This window comes from Sinocyclocheilus rhinocerous, unplaced genomic scaffold (assembly GCF_001515625.1).
Source record: "Sinocyclocheilus rhinocerous isolate Xijiao unplaced genomic scaffold, SAMN03320098_v1.1 scaffold252, whole genome shotgun sequence".
Lineage (NCBI taxonomy): Eukaryota > Metazoa > Chordata > Actinopteri > Cypriniformes > Cyprinidae > Sinocyclocheilus > Sinocyclocheilus rhinocerous.
In genome coordinates this window covers 506150-525868 of record NW_015625591.1, presented here as the reverse complement: position 1 = coordinate 525868, position 19719 = coordinate 506150, and the positions used below count along the sequence as shown (strand labels likewise).

The 19719-nt window shown below is 37.8% G+C and overlaps 1 protein-coding gene across 1 annotated transcript in view; it reads right to left on the bottom strand.

Annotated features, from left to right (window-relative positions):
- LOC107757909 (leucine-rich repeat-containing protein 4C-like) overlaps positions 1-18881 on the bottom strand; it is a 25676-nt gene extending 6795 nt beyond the window's left edge. The window contains exon 1 of the mRNA XM_016575518.1: positions 18083-18881. The gene's annotated coding sequence lies outside the window, so the exon portion shown is untranslated. The remainder of the gene's footprint in view (positions 1-18082) is intronic.
- Between the last annotated feature and the right edge of the window lie 838 nt (positions 18882-19719).

Here is a 19719-nt window from a genome sequence, read left to right as displayed (position 1 = left end):
AAGGAGGGGGCTTTGTAGAAAACGAAGCGTTTGAGAGAGGCGGGGCATAGAGGACCTACAATAATGTACAGTAGTTGAAAAATAATGTGTTTTTTGAACATTAAAGCATGTCAACATATTCTGTTACACCAAATACACAAAATAATGATCTTTAAAAAAGCATCATATGACCCCTTTAATAATCATAAGCAATTTCATAATTATTCAAATGCATATAATAGGCTTGTCCTTGCTCTTTGTTGATGATGATGAATCTTGAGAGTGAAGCGCTAATTTAATGCATTTGACTGAATTTTTCCCTGCAGTACAATTTCCAAAGCCTGCATATTCCTTGAGGTCTCTTATGCCAATCAAATTAATTACTTTAGTGCTCCACAGATAAAGCTTTAACACATATATAATAACACACACACGCACACGCACGCACACGCACGCACACGCACACACACACACACACACACACACACAAATAAATAAATAAATAAATAAAGACAAAAATTAAGTTAATCTAATTAACATTAACCTCCTTTTTCTTTTTTCAGCTTTTGGACAACTTTATTTTAATATTGTCTCAAACAGACAACCTACTCTTGCTCAAACATTATGTTCACATGAGTGCTACAGTCTAAGCTCATTCGCAACTGAAGCACAACTGAAAGAGTCCTGTAAGTTCACTGGTGGCTATAGCATGCTCTCAGTCATCCTCTGCATATCTATAATTTGTTCTCAGTCAATATGAGAACTCTTTGAAATGCTAACACATCAGAGAGGTTAAATAAGTGGACCGGCAAATGATGAATGTTTCTTTTTTTAACAGCTCCTATAGGACACTGGGAGGGACATTGATTAAAGTCATTATACCAACGGCACTCTATTGCACTATTGCTCATTATCGTTTTATGTTGTTTATTCCCAGATTACAAAATAAATATTTAAAAAATAAATAAAAACATAGCTCATAATGATCTGAATGATTAACTGAGATCTTTTTTTTCTAGAAGGGTTATGTATTTGGGGGTAAATCAGCCAATTAATATTCACAGAATCTTATAGCTCACCCTTGGACGCAATCTTTCGGAACGCTGTGCTGCCCTGTTTGTTATCTCAGTAAATATCTGTTTCCTACAGTACATTAAGGACACCAAGGGTCTCCACAAGGACAACGATCGATTCAGTGTTATAGAGGAATATACATCCAAATGCAGTCAAGTCATGGTTGTGTTGTGAGTACAAAGCGGTGAACATCTAACAAATGTGCACCTAATAAAATGTGTGTGTGAAATATTTAATGCTCTTAACGGTAAATGGTATGTGCATAATTTCCCTTTTGCATTTTCATTGTTGGGGTTAGAGGCAACATAAAGCATAAGCAGTTGCATAAGCAGTTATTAACTCAATCTAAATATTATGTAAAAACACTAAAATACACAGTACAATGTCCTGGAGTGTGCTCTGCTTATTTGCCCTAGAAGTATGAAAGGACAAACCAAACAACATGCTAAAGTGAGTTCTCAGGAGACACTGTGTTGGCTCCTCAGGACCTGGAAACAATGGCTTACAGAAAGGATTTTGCTTACGGGATGCCTGCCAAGGTCTTTATTTAAATGGGGGGACTGTGTTGAAGCCAAAGAAGCATTACAAATGGAAGCCCTCCATTTAAATTGACAAAGACTGAAGTGTACAATAAGTACATGTCATGTTCACCTTGAGTAGACAATAACACCAAACAATGGGATAAAACTGACATTTTATTCTGCAAGAGTGCGATTTCAACATAATTGTGAAAAGTATGATCCTTCTGCAATTTATGTCAAGCTCATTAAAATTAGTGCAATGTTCCAGCTCGATGAAATAAAAACAAAATCCTTTACTGCATTAAACAACAGAGTAATACAATTATTAGTAATAAAGCATCTGAACGTCAATATATTTCAAAGAGAGTGATGCACATCTTTCAAATGATCGAAGCCCTATCCTACCGGTGTGTTTAAAACAAGTAAAAAATGAATACCTTACTTGCCTCTTAGAAGGGATTTTCAAGCAGTTTAGTCAGAGAAAATAGATACAAAACGAGGGAGTAATGCAAATTACTCCCACATAGATCTTCCTCAGCTTCCTCTACGCATCCAGTAAGAGTCTTAGCCTGTAAAGTCATTTAGACTGAAGCATCTATGGCCAGGTATAATCGCCAAAATCATTGGATTGTGCCAAAATAACTTATGCTGCCTCCATTATCATAATGACACTGATGAATAATCAGATGAAATGGCCGTAATCACTCTTTTTCTCCCCTCGCTCTTCTCTGGTTGTGTGGGTGGATCAGGCTGCAGGGAGATGTTGACCATAGATCTAATGTTCCCACCAAATATGTCTAAAGCCAAAATTTTATAATGATAGTAATAGTGTTGTAGTTCTCAAGACCAGTCTTGGTCTCAAGAAGTTTTCGGTCTTGTCACGGTATCAGCCACATTTGTAGCTACATGGTCTTGTCTTGGTCTCAGAATAATGGCACCCATACACTACACAATTTTCAAAGTCGTCGGATCGCTGTTCCTTTCACACTACACAACTGTTCTTGAAGCTGCTGTGTTTGCGCATTACATAACGAATTGGCAGCCAGGGGTTACATATTACACAATATTTCACTATAGCAAGAATCCTAAATTTGCATGTGCTAGAAGAAACTTGCAATCCAGTTTTTCTGTGTGCTGATTTGCAGTATAAAAAAAAAAAAAAAAAAAGGAAAAAAAGGAAAAACTAAAATATATTTGCCCGGTATCCTGCTCTCTCATTGGCTGTATGTCATAGCTGGTGTCATTTTCAGTCATAACACATTCTACACTGCAATGCTCAGAGACAGATAAATAGCCTGCTAAATATTTCCTAGGCATCTGCAATGCATTGCGCTACTCTTATATCGCCTTTTTAAAAATTCACACTATGTGATCTTCACTGAGAGAGTGAAAAGCAGCCTTAAATTGGGTAGTGTACACTCAGCTTAAGATGACTTATTTTATTTCAAATCACTAAATTGCTGATTCATTTGTTTACATCATTACAGTGATTGGATGTAAAACTTACTTGCAAAACTTACTTTACTTACTAATGCAATCAACATGTTGTGAATAAATATATGCAATTTGATTTCTTTTGTTACTGTTGTGCCAAATAAATTAACGGGGGATTGTGTCAAAAATGTCACCAAATTAATACAAATGGCCACAAAATTCAAGACACGATTACAAAAAAGTACTTGTATGAGATTGTTTTTTTTTCTTCTAACATATGATGTAATTAAGCAATATCACAAGAGACAGAAAGCTGTTTTCGCACACCTCATGACTGCAAACGTGATACTGATTTTACATAAACGTTCAGTAAGCAAGGACAAAAGTTTTAAACACAAGTTTTTGCGCAGTTTTAAACCAATCCATAGCAGAACTGTTCTGCAGCAGTGTTTTGTCACTGAATGAATCCGCTTCTTTGAACAAATCGGTTGAATATATGATTCCGTGACTCACTCATTAAGTGATTTGCTGCCACCTATGATGGTTTTAGTTTCATATTATTTAGTTATACCATATTTTTATATTCAAAATGTTATTTTAAAAATATTAATCTCATAACATTGTTTACGCAGTTGTAATTGTAGTGAAAATTACATTTTATTCTTTTTTCAAGACATTTCTTAGGCAGTAAATGTGGATCTTTCAGATGAATTTAAGGAGTGCTGGTCTGGTCTTGGTCTTGGTCTTGGTCTTGACCCGGGCTCACTCTGCGCTGGTCTTGTCTTGGTCTCGGTTTAGGTGGTCTTGACTACAAAACTAGTTAGTACTGGGATCTCCTTAAGGTATCCTGCTAACATTCATCTACAATTATCTAGCCTTTAATAATATGTTCATGTAATGGCTATTGATATTTGATCATTCTATTAGTCTTGCAGCTTTTAATATCACTACTAATAGTATCAATCTGATGAACTTGTTAAAGAAACTATCTCAGAATTATCATTAGCTCAGCCCAGAAACCCTTGGGCCTTCAGATGAGAGCTCAAACTTTCAAGAGTTTGAATCTGCGGAGATAAACAGGCACAAACACAGAGAGAATCACTTGCAATTTAATTATTTTTCCTCTGGCCTATTAAATCAAGAAAATGAAATTGCAATCATTACTTGTAAGCATGTTAGCAACCCTCACTTGGGAAATCATGACCTTCCACAGTTAATTTAGTCACCTATTTATATTCACGTCAAAAAGAGCACTTGCATTCTCTAATGAACAACACTGAACTGTGCAATACCACAGGGAACCTCACAGTTATAGATGAGTTACAGATATTGACTTAAATCAAATCCGTTGTCTATATTTATGGCCAGTTGCTAAATCATTAGTGGACTCATGCCGATAGTCAGTTTTATGGTCTTGCGATGGCCTTAAATATTGACTGGAATCATTTAACCATGAGATATGGCATGTACTGTCCTACAGAAAAGTATTTGGATTGGCTGGAGAATAGACGGTGCAGTGCTGTATTAAGCATGTAACGTCTCGGTTACGTATGGTAACCCTCGTTCACTGAAGGAGCTAGGGATGGGTCTGCCTCCTCCGGGGGCAGCGCTTGCAGGCTCAACACCTGATCCCTGAAGGGAGTAGTGGGAACCTTGGGCACATAGCCGGGCCGGGGCATCAGGGTTACTTGGGAGTCGGCCGGCCCGAAGGTGGTGCGGAAGGGTCGACACATGAAGTACTCGTCCTTCAGGTCAATCGCTGCAAACCAAATCTCGTGGAAGGATGCACCCGAAGATGCGTTCCTGCGCCAACGTGCTGCCTACTTATACTCACGCTGTGATCAGTGGCAGCTGGATGCAATAATCGCATGCCAATGTGCATTGGCTCGTTTAGTTTACACTCGAAGTAGATTGGTCTCTCTAAGCGAGATCCCAATTCGTCGGTCATCCGACGTGACGTCGGGAGTGAACGACTGAAAGGGAACTGCAAAATTCAGGCAGAGGCAGGAGCCCTGGGGTAATTCATTGCCTGTTGGATGGTGCACCCCCATGTTTCCTGACGTCGTGAGGGCCTTGCTAGCAAAAATATTGGTGCACTTTTAAACTGTCAGGACTTCTGCCAAAACCACCTCCCACAGCACTGCAGCAGGTTAGTGAAAAAAAGCTGGTTAGTGAAGATTTAATCTCCATCTTGATCATATTCTTGTGCTGAAACCATAATGCCGTAGGAAATGAAATTAAAGCACGTATAGCACTGTTGTGCCAGTTAACACGGTTACTGGAAGCAGCTCTCGACAAATTGATGTCACTGCGGCACCGAACATTTCGGTGTAGCTATTCTGAACACGCTACGTAGGAACATCAGGACCTTATCAGATTTGCCCATATAATGACATTAGTCATCTTCATCACAATAGACCCTAGCCGATAATCTTTCAGAGCGGAAGTGTTCGAACAACGCGTATGGGGTTCTCCAACCACATCCCTAGGAGAAAATCCATATTGTAATGGGCTAAGTTGTTGAGTAAGAATACAATTACTAGACAAAGAGAGTCTTGGCAGGAGTGGAAATACACAGCTGGAGGGATGAGGATCTCGCATATTTTCATTGTGTTTGGGAATTTTTTGAGTGAGCTGTTCACAACTCAACTGTCTGTGTGTGAAAACACAAAAATACATTACAAAAATAAAAAGTCCAGAGAAAGGTTGAAGAAAGATTAGTTACACTAACACCTGATTAGTTATACACTTATTGTCCCTGCTGTTTTCCCCTGCGGTTAAGTCAAAGTACTTGTAATATCTGTAATGACAGAGCATAAGATTCTCTTCTTCCAGAATATGCGAGCAGAGCGATAACTCCTGGGCCTGGCCCCTTATGTTTACTTCAGTGTTCAAATTGAAAATCAGGAAGGCAGAGTGCTGACCATGCTAAAACACAGCAGACAGCAATCTTTAAAAGCGCACTGCACTGACCCCTGAATGCAATATAAACGAATCCAGAATCACAGGTACTGTACCTCATGAAATATAAAATGTAAAATCAAGAGTCACCTTTCAACATGCACCTGCAGTATTCTAGACCTCACACTATGCCCACGCACACAAAATATGCTGTACAATGAGAATTTTTAAATGTGGAAAGGTTTTTGCACTGAAATATCTAAAACAAAACAAAAATGTAACTTTTTATAAAATGCATTAAAAGAAAATCAAATTTTTTTTAACTCCTATTGTTATGCAGCCAATGTATTTTTAATAATGAAAAAAATAACATTAGAAAAATGCAAACATTTATATATTTGTACCTGCTAGGCAGACAGTATACACTAATATCAGTTGGACCAGTCGTATTTCATGCTTCCTTTTTTTCAAAAAATGTTACTGTTCACATTGTATAGATTCATATGAAAACAACCATCTCTTAAAACAGCGTGATATTGTTTTGACAGTTCCTATATCAATATCCAAGTAAACAAAATAGCCTTAAATGCTGTATTATCGCCTTAAATGGTATGTGGCAAGCTCTTTCTGTGATCTTGCCACATCTCATGTGAACAGGTGCTTTTTTACACACTATAAACGTGTTCAGCGACGAAGCGCAAATGGTTGCCGTGGTAACAAACAATGATACCTGCTTGAAGTAGTGAGGGAAAATAGTTAAAATAAAAAATATATATATTCATTAATATCAAAGTTTAAAATTGAATTGCTTACGTTATTGTGTAGGCAACTGCACAGAAAAATTACCTCATAGCACCACCTAATGTCAAATCAGCGCAAATACCAGTATAATCCATCCAACCATTCTCCAAATTGCTTGTCCTATGTAGGGTCGCAGGGACGCTGAAGCTTGTCCCAGATTCTTGGGCCGAAGGCAACTTTGTAATTGTCTAGGATAATTGTTTAGTATATAATTGTAAAAGTCTAGTATCTGTAGTACTAATACCATGTATTACTGTGCTCTCAGTGGAGATATCTTGCTATGTATGCATATGTACATTAGCATTTAGAGACTCAACTAAGTGTATGTTTAATAGCATCCTGGCAAGAAATTAACTTAACCAACTGAATTTTCATTGGCCTAACTTAGCAAGTGTCATGTATTCTGAGCTGCATGTACTGATATGATTTGTAAATGCAAATGTTCATTCTTAATGCCAGGACAAAAGTTTTGTAGGCATAGTTACAAAGCATTGTAGCATGTAGCATTGTAGCATGTGGCATTTAGTATTTCTATTAAAGATGCTAAAAATATGTAGTGTCATATGCTAAAATCTTTGAGTATTAGTTGTAACCAGTGTTGGGGAAAGTTACTTTTAAAAATAATGCATTACAATATTGCGTTACTCCATAAAAAAGTAACTAATTACGTTACTTAGTTACTTTTTATGGAAAGTAATGCGTTGCGTTACTTTTGCGTTACTTTTTACATCTGGACAGGGCTTGCTTGTTTGTTTTTAAAATAAAAAAGTTCTATTTTTGGCAAATATAAAAGCTTTTCACACCAAAAGTGAAATGAATAAACCTCAGGCTGAAGGGAAAGTAAATTTACGTCCGTACAGTAGAATGCAGAAGAAGACATTTCAACACACTTCAGCAATAAAAAAAAGACACAAATGTTTGTCTAGAGTAATTTTTGCTTATTAGTACGGTTGAACTGGATCATCGAAGGTCAGAAGCAAAGACATTGGTTAATAGAATGGGATTAAATACATAAAGGATATCTGTGTTGTTTAACATTTAATTATTGCAGGTTTGCATCATATTCTGAGTTGCATTATTTTTATTCATTTTGAGGAATTCTGAATCTGTGTTTTTTTTATGTGAGTGAGATGAATGAATGCATATTCATATTTATTTTAGAACTACAGTAACATCTTCTGATTTCTCTCAACATGAGGGCAGGAGAGCTGTCAGTCAATAAATTGAAAAAAAAAAAAGTAACTTGCGTTACTTATTTGAAAAAGTAACTCAGATATTCTCTTGTAAATTAAAAAGTAATGCGTTACTTTACTAGTTACTTGAAAAAAGTAATCTGATTACGTAACTCTACTTGTACTTGTAATGCGTTACCCCCAACACTGGTTGTAACAAATGAAGTCTATTTACAAATATACTTCTAACAAGTCCAATATTACAAAGACAAGCTTAAAATCTAAAAAAAAAAAAAGACATCTAAAACCGGGGCTAAAATGTCCGACCAGTTCTGATCTGCTGTGGCCCCTGTTTGACGCTGCTATGATTTAAGAACAAGGGGGCGGTAGAGTGAAACACACTATGTATCATGGTTTTTCAGAGAACTGTGTAATGTTTTGCTGCAGTGAATGCAGGCTTTCCTCTTTCAAGTTGCTGTGATTTTAATTCAACGATTGGACCCCACATTGTGTCCAGGCTGTTGCACAGCAGTTGTGAGTCAGAGCTTGCTCTCAACATCTCTCTCTGTCTGTCTACTTCTTTCTGTCTCCCCTTCTCTCACACAGACAGCTTGCTTAGGAATAATTCATGGCTCTGCATTAGAGACTCTACAGTTACTATACTAAACAATTTCAAAAGCAAATTGATACCGTTGTTTACAGTTTTTATGGTCTGTATCTTCGAAACTGGTGTTTTAATAATGGCTGAGATTGAGATGAAACCAAGTTCAATTCCCCTTTGAAGTGCTTGTCATTGTTTCCTGTTAAATCTACTGCAGAGCCAGTCCATAAAGCATTGCTCTGGCAACGAGAAAGAGATACTGTCAAGAGTATACAGCATGACTGTTTTCATCTCACATCAAACGGAATGGGAATTTACAATGCTGCATGGCACACTATGTTATGTAAACACTTGGGGTCCTTCTCCTCCATTTGTGCAAGATACCTCTCATATTTAGTGTCGCTTTAAGGCAAGTCACTCTGCGACCATCTTGGTGATGCTCCCAGGCAGCTATTTTCAATCCGGGTAATGGGCATACAAGTACAGCTACTATCTCCCTGAATGGGGAAAGACTGAAAGCTCTAAAAACTGTAATAAAATCTCACAACAATGGTACTATAAGTTTTACTTCTTTACCTCAAATCACACAGTTTATCTGGCTGGATCAGGTAATGTGCATGCTAGAGTAAACAAACACTCTCTCTCTCTCTCTCTCTCTAATTGTGGCATCCATAATTGTAATTGCGATTAGAAATTCGATTAATTGTGCAGCCCTTATATATATATATGTTTATATATACACTACTGTGCAAAAGTCTTAGGCCATTTGTATTTTCACCAACAAAAAATGGTTTTAAATCAGTTAATTCTATCTTTTGCTGTAGTGTGTCAGTAGGAAATACCAGTTTATATTCCTAAACATTTCTTTTGCCATTAATTGTAATAATCCAGTGAGATTTGTTTGCACAAGGAGTCTGACAACAGCCAGTGCTAAATCCAGAAGAACTGTCAACATCTCCAAGACGCTTCAAGAAACCTACCTGCAAAGCTACCTGAAAAACTATGCGCAAGTGCACCTATAGCTGTTTTAAATGCAACGGTTGGCCACACCAAATGTTGATTTGATTTAGTAAATAATTGTTAATTGATAAATAAAATCTATTTATGACATTATTTTTGAAAGCATCCTCACTTTACAGCATTTTTAAACAAGTGCCTAAAACTTTTCACAGTTTTCAGGAAGGTTTCTTGAAGCGTCTTGGAGACGTTGACAGTTCTTATGGATTTAGTCTGTCTCAGTTTTTTCTGTTTCTTCATGTAATCCCAGACGGACTGGATGATAGTGAGATCAGATCTCTGTGTGGAGCACTGGCTGTTGTCAGAGAAAAATCTCACTGGATTATTACAATTAATTGCAAAAGGAATGTTTGGAAATGTAAACTGATATTTCCTACTGACACACTACAGCAAAATATAGAAATAACTGGCTTAAAACCACTTTTTTTTTTTTTTTGGTGAAAATACTAATGGTCTAAGACTTTTGCATATATAAACAATTGGCTTTTTTAACTAAAAGTCAGGACTATCCATCTCTATACTGTAGCTGATACATTTCTCTGTGTGGCCCATTTCCAACTTTTTTAACAGTTTGAGTAATGGAATCCTGCCAAACAAATTTAATCTACACTTTCATTTCCAAATTTTCTTTTATTTAATTTTGGAAAGAACATTGTTGAAAAACATAAAAACAATTGCTGTTCTTTTGAACTTTGTGTTTTCAACATTGATAATAATAAGACATGTTTCCTGAGCAGCAAATCGGCATATTACAATGATTTATGAAGGATCATGTGACACTAAAGACTGGAGTAATGGCTGGTTAAAATTCTTGCCATTACAGAAATTAATTCATATTTAAATATATTGAAATAGAAAAAAGTTGTTTTAAATTATGATAATATTTCACAATATTACTGTTTCATACTGTATATTTGATTACATAAATGCAGCCTTGGGGAGCACAGGAGACTTCTTTTCAAAAACATAAAAAAATCATACCAACCACTACATTTTGAACTGGTAGCATATTTCAAATTCAAGAGTTTTGGTGGTGCAACATAAACGTTGCTAGAGTGAGAGTCTATGTTACTCTGCACACAATCAGAAAGAGTCATTAACTTTGCTTCACTTTTTTTTTGGCAAGCTGATGTGAAGATATATCCAGTATATCTGCCTCTTAAACTGAACTCAAGAGTCTGAGGAAGATAGACCAGAATAGAGAGAGTCAGGAGACTGAGGGAAAGTGTGATAGTGGTGCATTAAAAGGCAGAGCACATACAGTGCAGAGCCACATTCATTATTCATTTGCTAAGTTACCATGTGTAGTAATTAAAACACAAAATCTTAGTCTAAAACAGAAATTGCTGTAGTAGATATTTCTACACTGAACTCCAAAAACCATTTCTGGAATTAGATTCATACTTAGATTGTCTGAATGTACACCAGGCATTCAAAAGTATCATTTGATGGTGATGTGGGTCACTGTACAGATACTACAGACGTGGCAGATTCGGTGTTGCCATGGTGTTTTGCTTTGTGCATCAGCTTTAATTAAACTTGACTAATGTGGAAGGCAAAAAAATAGAACAGCCAAGAAGAGTGAGGAAAAAGACAACAACGGCCTGACCCTCCTGGTTGGGTACAAATGAAGGAGCCACAGCTAGCATGGTGCTCATCCCGTGCATACAGATTGCATTACACAGCCAATCCACTCAAAGCGCCTTTGCTCCTCTAATGCACTGACATGCCTTAGTGTGTGGAAGCGGTCAGTTTCACTCAGTTAAGTGGTCCCCTATGGTCGATTAATACAAGGGAGACTGTTTTACTCATCAACCACCATGCTCAATATCATCAATATCGATGAAGGCCCCGTTAGCGAGACACTAGTCATGGTCATTATCACACCTACCACTGTTGCTCTCTGAAAAGTAGGACATATAGCGGCTGAAGGTTCTTATATTGACTCGTGGTGGATGTAGCGAGGCCTGTGTTTAAGTCTTCAAATGAGATGGGTGGTTGGTGATGACAATCTGCTTGATTAATTTAGCGACGTATGGAACGCCCTCATTTGTTTGCACTCCTGTCAGCAGAGGGATTATCCAGCTGGACACTCGGCATCCATTTGCGGGAATGAGATGTGGCTGAAGTGCCGCCTCTGCCGAGGTATCTATCACACCGACATGGTGCTGTCACATACAAAAAACATGAATTACAATGTGAGCTTCTGCTGCATGCGCGTTCGAGCGGCAGGGAACGTGCTACAGCAGCCCAACATCTTACTTCTTGTGGAGAACCATGGTGTGAAAGCAGCACACTGCCCCAAATCTCATTCAGCACACCTACATGTTCCTGTGAGCTATGTTTTTCACTGTTCAAAACAAATATTTCCACCTAGTCATTAACCTTAATGACTGCACAACACAGACAATGCAGAAGAGAACAAGGGAGGCAAACAGTGGTAACCATTACTTTCCCTGCTTGAGATGACAATAGGAGCAGCTGAGGGCCTCCAAGCTATAATCTGACTGTGGCCATATAGTCTCCTCCGTCATTAGTATTGACTCTGCATGAAGCCGGGCCAATTAAAGCACTCAGCTGCAATCATGCAGGCACACATAAATCCAGTATGTTTTAAGACCCTGAGTGGCTCTTTGAGGAGACAGGCACATTACCTCAATTCATTTTGTTTTCCAATTTCATAAAACAACTGGAATATTTGGATAGTGTGGTAAAATCTCCAACAGAAACCAAATGAAGTGGCTTAGGGTGAAATCAATTATGATGCAATAATTTTCTAAGCTTTTTAGGAATATTTTTAAGAAGAACCATGAAACAGATCTGCTTTTAAAATCTGACTAGATGAGCAAACTTTGAAGCCTATGACCACACATCAACTGCAATTTATATTACTGTTTTTCTTAATCGCTTTGGCTCATTTTTCGAAACAGTCTTACCATTCTCTTTCTCTCACCCTTTTTTTGTACACTGACTGTCCATTTTGTCTAGCTGGAGGCTATTGTGTATCACACTGAGATTTTTAGATAGAGATTTCAACAGTAGGTAAAAGTTTACAGGGTGAAGTCAATAATGTAGTACTCTGAAATATAATATGCACATTTGTATGTAAGTACATTTATTTTTTGCAGCAATGTGTTACATGTAAACAGAAAATATTCAATGTCCTAGATATTTATGGAATATACTGTACATGTATGTCTGACAAATTTTGATAAATGATTGAATCATTCTGCATGTGATGACTTAGACAATGAAATAATATTTCGAAGTTGTGAGGATTACGACTGAGAACCAACTCATCAATTTTGATAAGCAAGCTATTTAGTTATTGTGCAAATTGAAGAAAATTGTATGCCAAAACACGTGCCGTTTACTTGAATAAAAATCTGGTGGAAACAAGAAATTAATTGTTCAGTGATCTGAACAATCTCCCTTTAGAATTTAATTGAAAGCCTATTCAATTTCAATGAATTTAAAAGAGGTACAGAATTGCAATTTGAATTTGAAAGTAAGGAAATAGACTTAAAGTTTCAAAGAAATTATGACTACAATTTTTTTTATTAGAAAAGTTTGTCAAAAACATTTGAAACAAGTTTTAAAAGCCTTAAAATCTGAAGTATTATAGGCCTTAAGGAACAAATAAAACGATAGGACAACAGTATCATAGAACGACAGACAGACAAACAGATAATAGATGCTTTTTGATTAAATGGCAATTTGATTACCTAAACCAAAAGCATCAAGACAGAGTGAATGTATTTACATCTTACAGCATTTGCTACTCAACCACTCTGTCCAGATGCTGTCTCATGGATAGCAGTATGTGTCAGTATGTGTCTGCCGAGATGCCAAGCTGTTTCGATCTATATCCGCCTCTGCCATCATATTAGGAGAGTCTGTTGGTTGGCAAATGTCTTTATTGTGGAACAAGCTTCGACCCAGGACCCTGTCACAACAGTATGTATTCTAGGAAGTCTGTGATTTATCAGCCTCAAAGACACGGATCTCTTTGACACACTTCTGTTTGTGAATCCAGGCCAAATGATCTGAGAGGCTTGAAAAAGCCAACTGCCTTCAAGTTCCTCTCCCATATCTGAAATATGCTGAGAGTGGGAGAAGACATCCTCTAGGGGAGGGGAGGGTGGCTGTTTGAAAAGGGGTTCCAATATAATGAGCAACCCAGATTTGTACTGTGCCTTCCACGGCGGTGATGACAAACACACAGTGCAATCAAGGCAAAGTCATATTTATAAGCTTAGCTAAGCTGAGCTGAGAACACCTCCCTCTCTGTCTCCACCGACTAATCTCACTGAACAGTACAATTTATGCCATTTGGCGCATCTGTAGGATATAGTGTTGACATTGGATTTCTGAATTAACAATCAACACAGAGGCTGTCGCTATTGTGTGACAGCACAATCTCTATGACGGCTCTGACTGAACTGCAAAGCCTTAGTATTTCAAGTGCACAGACATTTATTACAGTTACCGAGGCCTGAGGGTATGGGAGTCCATTTTCATTTTCACTGAAATGAGAGGTTTGCTTAATAAGCTGCTCAAAGACCTATCTCCATAGATTCAAAATGCACAAACTCTAACCACTCCGTTCCTATGCATCTGTGCAACACCCTGGCTCCTCTCCAGTGCGCCAAATGTCTGTCACCTCCCTCTCTGTCTCCACTGACTAATCTCTCTGAACAGTACAATTTATGCCATTTGGCTCATCTGTAGGATATAGTGTTGACATAGGATTTCTGAATTAACAATCAACACGGAGGCTGTCGCTATTGTGTGACGGCACAATCTCTATGGTGGGCTCTGACTGAGCCGCAAAGCCTTAGTACTTCAAATGCACAGACATTTATTACAGTTACCGAGGCCTGAGGGTATGGGAGTCCATTTTCATTTTCACTGAAATGAGAGGTTTGCTTAATAAGCTGCTCAAAGACCTATCTCCATAGATTCAAAATGCACAAACTCTAACCCCTCCGTTCCTATGCATCTGTGCAACACCCTGGCTCCTCTCCAGCGCGCCAAATGTCTGTCAGAAAGGGTTTTTGTATCCGCGTATGGCATTAGACATCTGCTGCAGAACTAAAACCAGTGCAGCATGTTCACTCCATCATTTATCTGTAGCCATTTAGGCTGCATCCTGTTCCCTGAGACCTACATCTTTTTCTTACGTAATTCACATTAGGCGATCTGCTCCTTGCAGTGACCACAGGCAGACTAATTATAAATCACAGACTGATGTCTACATTAACAACTGATTAATTGCACTATCACATAATAAAAGAGACGATGAAGGATCTAAAATGTGTTTGAGCAAAAAACGTCAATAGTGTGTGCTTAGTATATATCAGTTCTCACAGCTTCACGAGTCTATAAAAGAAGCCATTTTGGATGGATCTAATTGTTAGCTTGTGTCACTATGCAGGGTAGCTCATTACATATATGCTTGATGAATTTTGCTATGGCTCCAAGTGGGATTTGAACCCATGACCCCAATATTACTCGGCAGGCAAGTAGGCAATGAGCAAGGAAACCAGGTTAGGCCATTCCAGGAGCACATTCACCTCAGCGCAGTCTAAATTGTTAAGGGAGATCTACTGTGACAACCAACATACTGCAGGTAATAAACCATGATATCTTCGCTCCAGTTCAAATTCACAGAAGAGTAATGTGAACAGGCATTCACAGAGGCCACATGACCCAGCAACAGCCTTTGGTGATTCCAGAATTATCATCAGCAAGAATTTGCCTCTGGAGACCTTATTAAACATGAACATAAAGCCTGAATAAAACACATAAAAACCAGAGGGTTTCTTCATCCTGGGTACTAGATCAGATATAGGATTGTTAAAAGTTACAGGATAAACAAAGCTACAAGCTTGTGCCTTGTAGTCTTGTTTCCAGTATTTTTAGCAGAATGATTCTTTAATTCATTGGCAGAATGCATTTCAACAGAAAGACGTAATTCAAATTTTTTTTTCTTTTCAATAAGCTGATTGACTACTGAAAAAAATATGGTGCAGGATTTAATTTGAATTTAAATTGATAGTAAATTTCACAAAAAAATTACAAAGAAACTGCAAGTAAAACTTTGAATTAAACATGAAATTTTGAAGTAGAAAAAGACATGTTTTATTTACAACTTCAAAACATATCTTTTTTATAGTGTATCTTTGCTAATATGGTATTTGGGATGTGTAGTGTATGATATTGTCTTCAAACACAACAGATAAATTTAATCAATAACCACAAATTAATTTAATGTTTATTGTTGCCATTTTACAATGGCAGACATAAACATGAATGCATCTACTGTAACAAGTGTTATCGATTCTACAGTAATGGTCCAAAGGTCAAACATTTTAGCTAAAGAGGAAGTCAGACATTTATCCCAATTAAAATTCCATCATTGTACTATTGTTACTTTAACTTCTGCTGGGACAGAGTAATAGAGATGCCGCACGATTAATAAAACACCAGTTTTAAAGAGAAAGCCAGTGTGGCTGTGTGTTTGGCAGAAGCAGGGCCCACTGCTGGCTGGATTATATCTTGTCTAACAGCACTTCCTCTGACCCGAGAACAGTACACCAGTGGTGCGGTCATTCATTCGGCCTCACTGCATTAACACTCCAGTACTGAGAGAGAGAAAAAATGACATTTACAAATTTGCCACAGCGCAATCCTTATCGTTTTTAGTACATCTTTTGCATCTTTAGAAGAAGCTAGTCTATACAATCTCTTCGGTCTATGTCATTAAACTTTTTTTTCATTTTGCACAGCCTGACCCACATTAGAGATGGTCTTTATGAAGCATCAGGGTGGGCAGAAGCATTTCAACAGCTTCATTTTTCTCTAAATGGCAGAGATTACGGAGGTTAATGTGTGTGATATTAGATAAATGATCTCGTTTACAGGCTCCTCCTTTGCCTTAGGGGAACTGAAAGATATCTGGCATTTTTTTTGGCTCAGCAGACACATTCAATACATTAACACTCATCTTCATGACAGCACGCCAGTGCCTGCATTACACATTGAACCTTGTTTCTTTTAACTGCTTGTGACATATTATCAATCAAAAAAAAGCTTGGGGATAAGGAATGTCCAGCCCAAGAATTAATTTCAGGTCACAATCTCAGAAAAGAGAGAAAGAATGTTTCTACAACAGAAAGGTGTGATTGTCAGGAGATACTTTACTGGAAACAGTAGCACTCGATTCTTGCGAACGGCAAATATAACAATTTTTTTTTAATCGTGACCCCAATGGATGTGATTTTAATCACACATTTAATTTTAGAGAATTAATTTTCCCTAAAATACTGTAATTGAGGTATTTGATGCTTTCATTTAAGCTGGCTAAAATGATTATAGTCCACAGTGGACTGAAAATGCTCAGAACATCTGTCATGGATTATTTGCAGTGAAAGGGAAAGTTAAAGCCCATTTAGTATATTAATCTAACACAGAGAGAATCTTTATTATATCTGCAAGCATTAACTTGTCAAATATTGTTGCTGCTCTGTAACTCTTTCATTTTAGGAGCTTAAGAATGCTTGAAGGAAAGTATGCATTAAGGACATCCATGAAAATGAAAAGCATGAATTTGCGCATTTAAGTCTTATTTGTACAACAAACTTTTTATACAACAAAATTAACCAATACTTTTGCTTGCATAGTTATCTATGTACGTACATAACACAATAAAATGATAATTGTTGCAGCCCATTTTATTTAACATTCTAATAATGTTCTTTCCTACCATAAACAGTAATGGTTTTCAGCACCTTCCCAAAAGAGACAGCTCCTCAAACCTCAACACCACTGGTAAAGCAACAACCCACGAATCCATGAATCATCCATCATAAATTACGTAAGCTCTTTCAAAAACCAATACATGGCACAGAAGCTTTTCCAATGAATCCAACTTGCTTATAGTGTCCATTACAGCACCTCTCTTCCTTAGTGAAGTTCTAAAGCATTGTGAGGGTTGAATGTTAAATGCAGATTAGCACCAGTGTGAGCTGACAGCCTTCCTGGAACTTCCTGTTTTTTTTCCCACTGAGAAATAAATTATAAAATGGTTATGATGCAATTTGTTAACTAATAACATTTGCTTATTCTGTAGCCTATTCAAGAAGCCTCAAAAGTCACTGGGGTCTATTAGAAGCAATGAGAAACAGTTGTGTCGACCATCATGGATACACTGCCTCTTTCCCCTTGTCTCTTTAGAGCATAGCAATGCACATGTGAACAGAATATGAATGACCCAACGCCATATTCTAGCAAAAGTAATGGTAAGTAGAGCAACAGAAAAGCCTAAGACAGCTGAAAAAATATCCCCAAATCTATCACATCACAGTCACAGAAATAATGCAAATCATAACAGCTAATGCAGCATTGATAGATAGATAGATAGCTAGATAGATAGATAGTTAGATAGATAGATAGATAGATAGATAGATAGATAGATATATCAAAAGATGAAATGCATACATTAACAGTCAACTTAAGAAATCAGGTTCGCTTTAAAATAGATCTGCACAGACTGGTTAGAGTAGGCTACGGTTCCTTACCCATTTCTGTCAGGTAATGTTAGCTGTGAGGCGATATCAGTAAATGGGAACATCACTGCAGTCCTCACAAAACCCCCAGTTCATGTAGAATCCATGCACGATGTACGGAGATGCAAGTAAAAGCAGCGCTCTAAAGCGCTCGGTAAGCTTTGACAAAGCAAAGCAGGTGCAAAAAGGGGGGAGGGGGACTGGAAGAGAACAAATCTTCTAAAAAAATCTGTAAATAAATGGGGGATAAATCTACCACCGTTGATATGTTGTGCTGGACACATAAAATAAGCCTAGTATCCACATCCGTGAAGGAAATGTCTAAACCACATAGGTTATCAACAGCCTCCCTTTGGGTAAAATCCAGTAGAGTTAGTACTTGGTAGGTTTCTCTGATCGAGATGTGCCTTTTTAAACCACTGCCATACACCTCCGTTCTTCAACGCATACTGGCCCCATGCTTCTCAGATCTTGCCCACATCCACCACCGCAGTCCATAGATGTAACACAACGTGCTGACTCCGCTGAATGCTGTTGAATGTGTCACAGCATCACCTCACAGCCTCCTTGAGTGCGCACTCCTTCCTCTCGCCTTCATCATTTCTCGTGAGCGATGTCCACTGCAGAGCCTCCTCAAAGTTGAACCATCGGCTCGACTGAATAGGCTACTTGAGTCTCAACATCCAGCAATAACGTTTTAATTCGTGTTGCTAAGGGATCTTCTTGTTAATTCTGTCGTTTAATGTCAGCGTACTAAACTTCATTCCTTCCCTTCGTGAATCTCAGCTCAGCTCGTCCGGGCTCGTTTAAAGCGACGTTTGTTTGGCGCTGCAGTTTTCTGCTCCTTTCGTAGCCTATTGCTTACAAATCGCTTCGTTGTTTCGTCAAAAAATGTTTCGTCAGAAAATGTAAATAGAAAGTGTAAGCACACGGAGAGAGGCACCGTCTGTGAAAATGTGGTGAAGGAGAAAGGAATATTTGCAGCGACTGACGGATGATATATTAAACCTGACACTTGCGCGTTTGAAATGCATCTGTTGCTGAATGATGCGCATTTGTGTGTGTGCGCGCGCAGTCTTTAGTTACTCATTTCGTTTAAAAGCCAAAAAGAGCAGTGTGATATCTTTGTTTAAACTTGGCTTTATTAATATGTGTGTATTTCTCCGTAATGTTTTTTCTCCTTCTTCTTTTTTTTTTGGCACAAATCGATGTGGGATTGCCACCTACCGGCATGCATTGCCCTCTCGATATTTCTGTTCTCTGCCAGCCATCAGCAGGATAACACTTCATCTCTAAATATTATATGCAAGGAAGCATTATAGTTCCTTTAACACAGTACCTTAATAAAAGCAAATACTTCGTCTCTCTCTCTCTCTCTCTCTCTCTCGCTCTCTCTCTCTCTCTCTATATATATATATAGTTTTTCCACATGTTCCAAATATGGTCTTTACTTTTCATACTTTTTATTTATTTATTTATTTTTTGCCCAAGTTACTGTATGCAACTTTAAATAATTCTTTGTGAACCCAATTTATTTTATTTTCTAAGATTTAGTCCCTTGCACATACTCTATGATGGGGTACAATGAGGCTAAAAGCCCACTGGGATGAAAGGCCCCTTGGATGTATTTTTTCTCTTAAAACACTGCA